Source organism: Vicia villosa, unplaced genomic scaffold, assembly GCF_029867415.1.
Source record: "Vicia villosa cultivar HV-30 ecotype Madison, WI unplaced genomic scaffold, Vvil1.0 ctg.000371F_1_1, whole genome shotgun sequence".
Taxonomy (NCBI): Eukaryota; Viridiplantae; Streptophyta; class Magnoliopsida; order Fabales; family Fabaceae; genus Vicia; species Vicia villosa.
This window is the reverse complement of record NW_026705172.1, coordinates 98,839-110,123: the sequence shown is the minus strand read 5'-3', so window position 1 is coordinate 110,123 and position 11,285 is coordinate 98,839.

The following is an 11,285-nucleotide window of genomic DNA, read 5'->3' as shown; positions in this document are numbered from 1 at the left end:
CTTTCGCCATCCCACCAGATTTAGAAACGCTTTTTGAAAACAACATAGTTAATAAAATGCTTGTTTTATGAAGTCGTTATCTAATTAAATCTCCTAATCTCAAACTCTCGCTCTGTTGACTCGGAACATGTTAATATCCCTAACGTACGCTTTCGCCATCCCGCGCGGGTATAAAAACACTTTTTGAAAATAAATAAGTTCTAATTAGTTCTAATACGCTTTCGCCATCCTTAAAACTAATGTCCTATGTCTACTATCCAGTTAAAGATCTCAAACTTTCGCTCTATTGATTTTAACCTTTGACCGTCTTAAGACCTCAAACTTTCGCTCTATTGGTTTTAAGACTTACTATTTAAATTAGACATACAAACCAAAAACAAGTGATAGTTAATAAAATATAATTAAGCCAATTTATTTCGGATCCCTACAGTTAAATTAACTTTACATACCGACATCTAAATAAATTAGCCAGACATACTTAAAGAAACAAACATGAAATTATAATTATTAAACATCGAATTATAATTACTAAACATGAAATTATAATTAATAACCATATTATAATTATAATGATAAAACAATATTATAAGAACATGAAACTAAAATAATTGCAAATAAATAAACCTGTAAGTAAAGCAGACGAAACAAACTTGAATAAAGCTTTGAAATAATGTCGGCAAGATTGTGATCCAAGAGTACATAAATTGTAGGCCTAAAACTAATGGTGTGGTAGTTCCTCAATGTGAGAAACTACCACTTTTACAAAGTGGTAATTTATGCCTAAAACTATGAACAGCGCTTCCGCGCCTAAAACTTGGATACCCTCAAATGAATGCTCAGCCTCTATTTATAGTGAATGGAAATGGAAGTTCCTTTCAGCATCATGTGAGAAGTAGTGGAGATCATGCGTGGGAAGTTGAGAAAAAGGTGGAGAAAATAGTGGAGAGGTGGAGACGGACGTCTCAAGTAGCTGACGTGGCGCTCTTTCACCCATTGGGCTTAGGAGACGTGCGTCTTCTGAGGAGACGTGGCAAGGAGCATGGAGACGGGCGTCTCCCACTTGGAGACGTGGCTTGGATGATGGGAACGTGCGTCCCTTGATTTGTGGAGGGTGAGACGACCGTCTCCCACTTGGAGACGTGGGGGCTTCAGCTTCACGTGGGCTGGATTTGTACTTGCACAATTTGGGCCTTCTTTGCACCCCTTTCTTGCTTCAACACCCTTTTTCCATCTTTTAGGCACAAATAGTAGTGATTTTAGCTCCATTTCTTTCCTTTTCACAATTAGTCTCAATTTTGAGCGTAAAACCTGAAACAATAGAAATACCAGCATAATACCAACATAAAACAACATAATTAAGCTAAAATAAGGAAATAATTGATATAAATCGAGCCAAATAAACGATACATTTTCGTGTTATCAAATAGTAATCGGGTTCTATGGTGCTCATATCCCTGATCTTTCTCGCGGGCATTGTCTTAACATGGCACTCGATCGGCCAGCCAAAAGCATCCCTAGAGTCCAATCTCAATGAGTGTAGCATCGAGTATCAACCGGCTTCAGTCAGGAATCCAAAGCCAGCTATCTCGCTACTTCCTATAGGCCAATATCAAGTTCAACTAGGGTTCTAAGGACGAATTAGTGCTTATGACACCACGCGGTAGCCAAATGTCTCCTCGATCATATTCAAGGGCCATCAGGACAAACCAAAGCGTCGCACTAACGGTGGCCACCAGTTCAACCATAACGATACATGTCGTACAGCCTCCCTGGTCTCATGCCACATACCTAAGGTACACTAGATCCGGGTGTAGGATCTTTCACACAGCAGAATACCCAAAACAGCCTTTAAAGATAAAGCAAACAAGTCAAACAAATTTAAAGTGATCCTAGCTCTAAGGTAACCCCTCTTTTATTCGAAAGCATCCCCAGCAGAGTCGCCAGTTCTGTAATACGGTGAACTGACTTTATTTGAAATGTGCGGATAGCAAGAGTCGCCACCGACTTTTATTTTATCCAATTTTAGGAAAGGCTAAAAGAACAGGAAAAGACCTTTTAAAAAGATTTTGAGTTCGGGGGGTAAGTTATACAAAGGGAAGGTGTAAGGCACCCTTTGTATCCATGGTTATCCATGGGCTCTTAATTGCTTAGCTCACTTTATTTGTTTGAAAAGTTTGAAGTGTCGTGTGTGAATAGTAAAAAGATTTCGTTAAGGACTTTAGCTTGTAAATAAGCGTAACCTTGTTTTGAAAGTATTGGAAAAGAGTGGGAAAGAGATTTTTGAATTTAGAGCAAGCAATTAATAGCAATTACCCTATGTTTTGAAATTTGTTCTTTTAACTTTTCGGGCGAAAGGGTCTATCCGTACCATGAGAGGGAAGGAAGTCTTTCAATTGGATGTTGAGGGGTCATCGAGAATAATCATTCGCCATAAGACTGTCCCACGCCATAAAGAGGGCAGGTAGTCTAAGGGAAGGATATAATAGTCATTTTATATCTTTAGGCATCATGCGAGGATACCTTAGCAATTAGGACAATTATTCTGTATAAGGCAACATCGAGGGAGTTTCAATAACTTTAAAGGCAACATTTGCTTTAGGTATCCTCGGAATCGAGGGACTTGACTATTTAAAGGCAGCAATAATTAAGGAAACAAGGCAACAATATAAGGCAACAGGCAACAAGAGGAATTACCCTAAAGGTGTGTGTGTGGCACAATCACGTGGTTAACTTCAATGACATTTATCTTATAAGTTAGTGATCTAGGTTCAGTTAATAATCTTGCACTCCCTATTTTACTAACCACGCAGTATAAAGTTGCAGAATTTAAAGGCAGAAAAATAAAAGTTCTACGCTATTACAATAAACACCTGCGGGGATGGGGGGATTCAGACAGAAAATAAGAAATATAAATAATTAATTTAATTATCTTGATCTTGAGCCTTGATCTTCCTCGAACCTTCGATTGACTCTGATTATCTGAGAATTAATAGAAAATAATGGGGTGAGTGTAAGATAAGTTCCTTAACAGATGAAGTAAACCCTAGTTGAACCTATAAGGAAAATGTAACAATTAATAAAAATTAAATTTAAGAAAAAGAATCGGAACTTAGCTTTTTGATTGGCATGGCGCGTAATCGGAGAATCTTGATTAAACCTGAAAATTTGACACGAAGAAGAGAAGCGTTACTGCATTTAAGATTCGTTAACTATGGTACAAACCTATTTTATCCCCAAAAGGCAAATGAAATAAATAAATGGGGTTGAGCAAACCCTAAAAAGGTTAATGAAATTCGATCGGATAGATAAGCCAAAATAAAATCTAATAGTTATAGGGTTAAACCTAATATTTTAATTAATTAAGCATATAAACAAATAAAAATTAAAGGATATAAAAAAATCGAGTTTTCGATTAAAATAAATAGTTATGAAATTATTGTATATAAAAAAAACAAATTAATTTTTAGCAAGAGATTTTGAAGATAAATTTTATTAAATAAAAGAAAAACAAATAAATGAAATTATATAGTAAACAAATTTTTTTAAAGAAACCTAGCTCTGATCCAGTGTATATGGCTTGTGGATGCCCATGGTGTTCCTTCAGCCTTGTATGCGTTGGATTGGAATTTGGGAGGATCTAAGGGCTGCAATGTGAGAGTACACCATGCGCTTGCGTTGAGTGTATGCACGTAATTCTGTGGAAACAAAGATGTAAAATAAATTGTTTGGCCTGGGTATCGAACCCAGGTCTTGAGCACTGCACCAATGGTTCCTTTACCATCTGAGCCAATACATTAATTCTTTAATGGGTTGATCAGAAAAGAATAAATATGCAAATTAATTCATATTGGGAAAGTCAAATAAGTAGTTAGAGCAGGGCCCACAGGTTGCGCTGCAGCCAATAGAAATTGGAACGAGAGAGAGGACCTTTTGACCATCAAATAAGAACACGCCACGCGCAGAGAGAGAAAATAAAAAGCTTGACCGGCCAATCAAAAGAAAGGCACACATGGAAAGAGAAGGGTAGGACCCGGTGAACGACGAATAAGAGCGCTCCAGGTGTGGTCAAACATTCAAACATATTGTTCATCATCTTCAACATAAGACAGCCACGAAATTGCTTCCATCTCGCCACAGTTTTAGCCACGAATTTTGGTAGCTATCTCCTGCAAAAATCAAACTCGAAAAACAACGTAATTAACAATGAAAATAACACCTGAACCCACTAATTTAGGCCTTGCGAACACAATGGAGCCATTATTTTTCTCTAAAACGGGTCGGAGCTACGAAAACGAAGGAGAAGCTCCTCCTTGCCCTAACAATGGTGCATATCAAAACCTGCGTCAAACCTTGAAAATAACGCATTAAACTGACTCAAAAAAGCATGATGAACATATATGAATGCATAAACAACGTTTACATCGTATAAATCGAGAGTTTGAAGTTTCAACTTTTACCAAATTGTTGCACTTTCGTGTGTGGCTTTCATACGTGTTATGGACTTTGTTAATGGCTGGAAACGACTCCTTGTAACCTCCAGATGATGCTGTAATGCTTGGAAGTCGTGGGTATTGGCTACAACAATATTTTTTCCTTGCCCTAGTTCTTGTTGTTTTTTATAACTTGGAAACCCTTGTGCTTCACCACCAATTTTCGTCCTCCTCTTGCTGAATAAATAGAGAATATATATAGTGAAGGGATTAGGGTAAAAGATTTGATCAAATTCCAATAATTGAAGAGAAAAATATTTGATTGGAAAATTATTTAAATTTTTGGAAATCATGCCATTCTTGGACTCAATCTTATATTTTCCTCTTTCCATGCATTTGGGATCATATATTTTTGCCATATTAATTAATTGAATTTGATTTAAAAATCAATTTTTTTATTTTAAACAAATTATTTCATATTTTATATAACTTATTAATATTTAATTGAATTAAAATTAAAATAAATAAAATAAATATTATAAACATGAAATAATTGGTCCAAGAATCTTCAAATAGTCCACAAGCACGTTTGAAGCCCATATTTTAGGCCCAATGGTCCAAAGATTCATTTTTGCTCATATTATCTTTTGTGTATTTTTCCAAAATTGCCTAACTTTACCCAATCATAACTCTCTCAATGATGGTCGTATGAAGGTGTTCTAGGACTTTTTAGAAAGCTTAAAGAGTCCTCTAAAAGCTCCTTTTGGTTTCATCTCAATTGAGTCTACCATGTTAAAATTATGAGCTTTGAGAAAAAACGACTTTTTGCGATTCTCTAGAAGGACCTGTAATGTTTTGGCTTATATCTCTCAAATGAAGCATTTTTGGCCTTGGCATGTGAGAGACAAAATTATAGAGAATTCAATTTCCTTCAAATTGAGCTTTGGATGGAAAATTTCTGATGTTCCATGTAAGAGTTATGGCTGGTCAAAGTTCAGTTGACTTTCATGTCAAAAACCCTAAATTAGAACTTTAGGTTTTGTTGATTTCTGAACTTTCCTTGATGAATCATGATCGATCCTTGATCAAATGATGAATGACACTTCATAATTAGGATGTTCACCAAAAATCGGAAGTTTTGACTGTGGTTTGACCATAGTTTGACTTTTAGGTCAACTAGTCGATTATTGATCGTTCGGGCCATTGAGTGAGCAATCTTTTGAATCAGTGCTTGAAACTTGGCATGAGGATACTTTGAATCATATGAGAAGCCATGGGATTTACTTGAGGTATCAGAACTTGATTTTACTTTGAAAAGGTCAAAACCCTAGTTTGAGGATTGTTGTTTAGGAGAGTGTATAGTCAGTCAAGTCTTGAGCTTCTGACATTCGAATGAGCTTGAGTATAAAAATATGGTGGGAAAATTTTGGGGTATGACAGCTGCCCCTGTTCAATTTTCTTAAACCTGAAGATGTAGATTGGCCTGTGTGCCTGTCGGAGTCTGAAGGTAGAAGAGGATTGAACACTAGAATACCCAAGAAATTTGCCCTAGCTGAAGCATGGACTTTTGCCGGAGACGGGCTTAAAGATGCCGTCCAAGCGTTGGAAAAGATGTATCAGACGGGCTTAAAGATGCCATCTGATCTAGATAAATACGAAAGTCAGAATAAGTCGTACGTTAGACTATATCCGTGCTTGAAGCATTGAAAGGCGTTTGTCGGAGATGGGCTTGAAGATGCCATCAAATGTTTGAAGATTTGTTTGTCTAAAGCAGATGCTTGTCAAACTGGATCATATGCATTGATTGTATCTGAAGAAGAGATGAAGTAATGTCTTACAGAAGACTACCTGGAGAGGTTCCTAAAAAGGGTAGTTCACTGACCTAAATAAGACTATGATTACTGATTTAAAGGAGATTAGGCTTTAAACAAAGCTCGGGAAGAAATGTCTTAGAGAAGACTGACTAAAAAGCTCCCTAAAAGGGCAAGAGATGTCTTAGAACGAATTGGATAAATGTTTTAAGGGAGATTACCTAAAAAGGCTGAGATATGTCTTAAACATGACTCTCCTAGAAAGGCTCCTGGAAAGGATATGATACGTCTTAAATAAGACTACCTAGAAAGGCTCCTACAAAGGATATGATACGTCTTAAATAAGACTACCTAGAAAGGCTCCTGCAAAGGATATGAATCATCTTAGAAAAGATTACCTAGAAAGGCTCCTAGAAAGGATATGATACGTCTTAAACAAGACTACCTAGAAAGGCTCCTAGAAAGGATATGACACGTCTTGAACAAGACTGCCTAGAAAGGCTCCAAGAAAGGATATGAAACGTCTTAAACAAGACTACCTAGAAAGGCTCCTATAAAGGATATGATATGTCTTAAACAAGACTACCTAGAAAGGCTCCTAGAAAGGATATGATATGTCTTAAACAAGACTACCTAGAAAGGCTCCTAGAAAGGATGATAAACATCTTAGAGAAGACTACCTAAAAAGGTTCCTAGAAAGGATATGGAGCATCTTGGAAATGATTACCTAGAAAGGTTCCTAGAAAGGATGAGAAGTTCTTTGATTGTTTATGCATTATCTCTGCAGAAAGACCTGGAATGAAGTATCAGAATTGTATTTGTCTTGAATGAGTGTTGAGACTGACTTGTTGATACGATTGTACTTGCACCGTACTTGGATGATAATATTCTTTCGATTACGAAGTGACCTGAAAAGAGAAAGATTAGTTTTATGCAATATCATGATGCATGTATTGAGATTCTCGAAATAAACGAGAGTACTGTATGTTATGCATGTATTTATGAATGATGCAGGGATGGACTATATAGTCGGAGCATATTGATAATTCTTGTATAACAACTGCTGATTGAGAAAATAAATCTCTGTGTGCTGTTGGAGATAATGACAAGAGAATTCCTATCTTTCGTTCGATGATATCCAGCTGGGGATTTTTGATCTTCGCTTGGGGATGAGATTGACTTGAGTGATCTGATCCTAATGTATCCTGGCGGGGGATAAGAGAGATGAGTAACCATGTTTGGAGACAAGAAAGGTATCAGAGAATCGGTAGTGTTAAAGATGTAAACTCTGTTGAGGAATTAAGTCTTTGTTGGGATGAGAACATTTGAAGGTATCTTCTTAATGATTACTCTGTGGGGATATGATCCTATGAAACCGGCTTTGTGGGAAAGCATGGATGTCTTGAACGTTGCCCCCGGTATTATATTAATTGTCATTCCTGGATTTGTATTGATCGGAACATACTAATGAGTATTGACCGAAGTGTTCAACATGCCTTGCATAGCTTTGCCCCAGCTATTAGGGAATTTGAAGAGATTCGCCTCGCGAGGACTTTATGATGTGTATACTATGGGCGACATGCCCCCGTAATCATAGGCCTAGGACAATGTCCCATGTTTATTGGGAAATAGATTCAGATCTACTTGGATGCATGCCCCTGATTGTCTTGGCACCCTTGAGAGATTCTCAGAATCTTGACTTGATTGCCTCAGATTGATTGGGAAATAGTTTGAAATCCACTTGGGATGTATGACTTTGATTGTTTGGCGTTTGAGAGATTCTTGGAATCTTGACTTGATTGCTCCAGATTGACTGGGCAAAACGTGCCATGCCCCTTGTATACGTAGGAGACATTGCTTCTGAAGTGATTTTGTCTGTCGGGATGACTTTTAGTCATTAGTTATACCTTTGTGAAAATTCTTTCTGATGGTAACACTTGAAATTATGTAGCAGAATATGTTTAATAATGAATTCATGAGATGCAATGCATACGTTTGTCTTAAGTTTTTGAAAAACGTTAAAACAGGAGATGTAAAGGCGTGATATTTGTAAAAACATGATATTTGTAACAATGTGATGTTTGTAAAAACGTGATATCAACTCGGCATTTGTGGTAAACCTTAAGGAGTCAGGATACCCTTTTGGTAACAGTATGCTTTCGAACCAACCATGCTTCAATTAGGACTTTCAAGGATTGTAACGTGGCTTGGTTCACGGTTTAAGAAACAAAGGATAATGGCTCAAAAATTTATTTATACCCATCCCAATCTTCGTTATGTTCTTCGATCCTATGCTCAGTTAACTTTGCATTTAAGTTCTAGCAGAGCTTGAAGTCGTAACTTTAGCATTTGATGATGGTTAAAGTACTGGAAGTTTATTTGGACAGTCAGTCATCCCTTTTTGTTGAGGATTTGTAATGACCTCTTTTGAAATGTTTTCTTTTGTCGAGGATTTTTAGCAACCTCCTTTTTTACTTTGATTTAGTTATCCCTAACTTTTGCCTGAACTGCTTATTTTGAGATTACAGTCAGCGGGATGTTTTGATTTTCGATAAGTCTCCTTCATAGGTTTTGACTTAATAGCCTTTTTTCTTTTGATAGATGTTGACTGCCTGACTTAATAGTCACGGGAACCCATCATTATTTGTATAAACAGCAGCTAGTATAATTGAGTTATCTGAGTAACTACCCTGCCCCAGGTTATGATTGAGGGTTTCAGTTTGCACGTGAAAGAAAACTCCTACACCTTAGGCTCAAAGGGGTTGACGAGGGATTAACATCCTTATATCTCCACTGTTTAGGAATTGAAACAATGCCTGTACATCGTCAGCATAGTCTGTTCGGAAGCATACTGTATGAGGTTGTGGTATCATTTTCGTCATCCTCCCTTAAAAGGCTTACAGCTTAGAAGGAGTTGAATCTCACAAAACGTATGCAAAGTAAAGACATAATTTGAAATAATTTATTCAAGACGAACATATGCAATGCACTAATGATGATTATTAAAATAGATAATGTCTATCATAAGTCGAATGTTTAAATAAACAGAATAGAATTTACACAAATGAAAGTAAAACTGATCCAAAAGTTCGTCCGTCTAGACGTCAATTAGTCTTGCCATGACTAGGCATGAGAGTGGTGATCACCACAGGAGTCTTGGGAGAGTTGAACTCAATTTCACCATCATCAATCATATCTTGGATCTTGTTCTTTAACGAACAACAATTATTGGTGTCATGTCCAGGACTATCGGAATGATATGCGCACCTTGCATCGGGCTTATAGCTAGGAGCGGAAGTGTTGGGTTTCACGGGAGGATCCCTTATAGTAATCAAGTTTTCCTTCAGCAGATGTTGCAATATCCGAGCCAGTGACATATTGATCTTTGTGAACTGACGCTTAGGCGTGCCTTGTTTGTTTAGATGACTTTGTTGTGGCACCGGTGCGGAGATCAGAACTGCTCCCACAAATTGGTTGCGTTCATTACGACCTTTCAGATTGTACACATCGTTAACCATGTAAGGCTTCTCAAGTGAGTTAAAGTCAATGATCTTGTCATCAATAAGGTCTTGAATCTTGCGCTTCAATTGCCAACAATCCTCTGTATCATGACCAGGACTATTCGAATGATAGGCACATCTTGCATGGTACTTGTACCCAGGAGTGGGATCGGTAGGAAATGAATATGGAGGCAATAGAGTTATCAAGTTTTGATTGAGCAGTTGTTGCAAAACTTCAGACAGCGGCATGTGTAACGGAGTAAATGCTCGCTTAGGTTTGGATTTTCGATTATCTTTACCACCTTGATGCTTATGTTGATTCTTCTCCTTCTCGATCAGAAGTGCCTTCAATTCTTCTTGCCCCTTGGACAAGTTCAGGATCAGATCTTAAAACTGGGCGTTCTGAGCTTGAAGGTCTTTGACTGATTGCTCGAGATTCATGATGCTGAAATAAACAGCGAGGAGGTGAGAAACCTGTGGTGGAAACCTGTGATGCAATGTTATGAATGCAGATGCAGTATTTTCAAGGATCTCTGGAAATTTAGTTAGCAACGTCAAAAAATGATTTGGTCGCTTCTTCATTTGAAGAACTCTGATTTTTGGATGTTCTTCTATGGGAATCAAGCTCACCATATCCAGTGGGTCATAGCCTCTGATTCGGGAACTTCTGAATTTGAAGGTACATGGCTAGAGGAAAATAAATCCTCTTGCCCCTTGATTAGGAAATCGGTCCTTGATTGGAGTACCTGAAATTGTGCGCCCTAAATCCCTAAGATCCTTGAAAGGGTTAGTTAAATCATGTTATGTGTATGATGTCATGATGTTATGTAATGCATCAGGCAAAGTGTAAGATGGTAAGGACGGGTGAGTCCCACAAGAGAAACCTGCAAGAAAACCAAAGGGTTAGTAGCAGGCACAGACAAGTCACACAAGTGTCCTTAGGTTTAAAGGCTTGCGTGAAGTTCGTAGGTAAGTACCCTCCCCACTGAAGTTAAGTTGGTTCAACCTGTCCTAGAATAGTAATCGGGTTCTATGGTGCTCATATCCCTGATCTTTCTCGCGGGCATTGTCTTAACATGGCATTCGATCGGCCAGCCAAAAGCATCCCTAGAGTCCAATCTCAATGAGTGTAGCATCGAGTATCAATCGGCTTCAGTCAGGAATCCAAATCCAGCTATCTCGCTACTTCCTATAGGCCAATATCAAGTTCAACTAGGGTTCTAAGGGCGAATTAGTGCTTATGACACCACGCGGTAGCCAAATGTCTCCTCGATCATATTCAAGGGCCATCAGGACAAACCAAAGCGTCGCACTAACGGTGGCCACCAGTTCAACCATAACGATACATGTCGTACAGCCTCCCTGGTCTCATGCCACATACCTAAGGTACACTAGATCCGGGTGTAGGATCTTTCACACAGCAGAATACCCAAAACAGCCTTTAAAGATAAAGCAAACAAGTCAAACAAATTTAAAGTGATCCTAGCTCTAAGGTAACCCCTCTTTTATTCGAAAGCATCCCCAGCAGAGTCGCCAGTTCTGTA